This window comes from Panicum virgatum, chromosome 3K, assembly GCF_016808335.1.
Source record: "Panicum virgatum strain AP13 chromosome 3K, P.virgatum_v5, whole genome shotgun sequence".
In the NCBI taxonomy this organism is placed as follows: domain Eukaryota; kingdom Viridiplantae; phylum Streptophyta; class Magnoliopsida; order Poales; family Poaceae; genus Panicum; species Panicum virgatum.
In genome coordinates this window covers 24,169,131-24,170,323 of record NC_053138.1, presented here as the reverse complement: position 1 = coordinate 24,170,323, position 1,193 = coordinate 24,169,131, and the positions used below count along the sequence as shown (strand labels likewise).

The window sequence follows — 1,193 nt, the reverse complement described above, 5'->3', positions numbered from 1 at the left end:
GTCATTAGGGTAACCCATTCTCATCCGGATCTTTCTCATCCTCCCATTCCCCTTCCCCAATCTAATGTGCCGCCCCTCCTGACGCGGCGACGCCGCTCGCCTCCCCTCCCGATGCCGCCCAGTCTCGATACCGATCCTCTTCCCGACGCCGCCTAGTCCCGACGCTGCTCCTCCTCCTGGCGCCGCCCCTCCTCCCTGCACGCCGCCTCTCCTCTCGATGCCGCTCCTCCTCCTTGCACTCGGTGCCGGAGAGGCAGTACAGCGGCCTGACGATGTTGTTGTGCCGGACGCTGCCCAAGATGCCCGCCTCTGACTCGAGCTCGCGTTCCAGCTTCTTGTCTGGTACTCCGGCGGATGCGGCCTTGGGTGCCGGACGACTGGAGGATGCTGCGGCGGCGGCGGCGAACAGGTCGGAGGAACGGAACACGGCAGATGGTAGCATGATGGCGGCGTAGATGAAGACGTTCCTGGACTCCACGTGCTGGCACCTTCGCCAGCGCTGACGGCAGGACGCCGCCGAGCGAGACCGAGCTCGCTGTGGCTAACCATCAGGCGAAGCAAAGCCATCGCCAAGAAGCTTAAGGCCTGATCGATGCGTTCATCATGATTCAATAATAATGACAAAAGTGATGGATTGGTGCGTGATTTGGGCTGATTGATGCTAATTACTTAAGAATGATTTGCAATAGCCATAAACAGTGCATGATACTTTGCGCATTTGTTTTGGGTTAACCCAATGGGTCACTGGTGTAAATATTGCAATGGGTTGGACTAACCCAAAATCCAAAATAAATACTTATGGGTCTGTTGGGTTGGTCACTGGTTGACCCAAATCTGACCCACTTGCATCCTGAGTGGCTCCTGTTGCGACCTAGTTAATCTCGAGATATGCCTGCTTAATCTCTCTTAATGAATAACGATAATTATAGATTCGGGTGAGGGTAAAGAAAAAAGAGTGTGTATGTTTATGGTATAATATGCCTTGCCCAAAAATAAACACAACTTATTAAGCAACATCAGCATCTATAGATTAGAGAAGGGCGCCAAGGATGATTTTAATATTTCTGAGTTACAAGCTTATATATTAAAATAGTTTTAAGATTTCAATCAAATGACAGTTTGGCCGAGTGGTCTAAGGCGCCAGATTTAGGCTCTGGTCCGGAAGGGCGTGGGTTCAAATGCCACAGTTGTCA

General features: G+C 51.7%; 1 non-coding gene across 1 annotated transcript; it reads left to right on the top strand.

Moving 5' to 3' along the window:
- The first annotated feature begins 1,113 nt into the window (after positions 1–1,113).
- Positions 1,114–1,193, top strand: TRNAL-UAG. The gene has a single exon. It is a non-coding gene; the product is annotated as a tRNA-Leu (tRNA).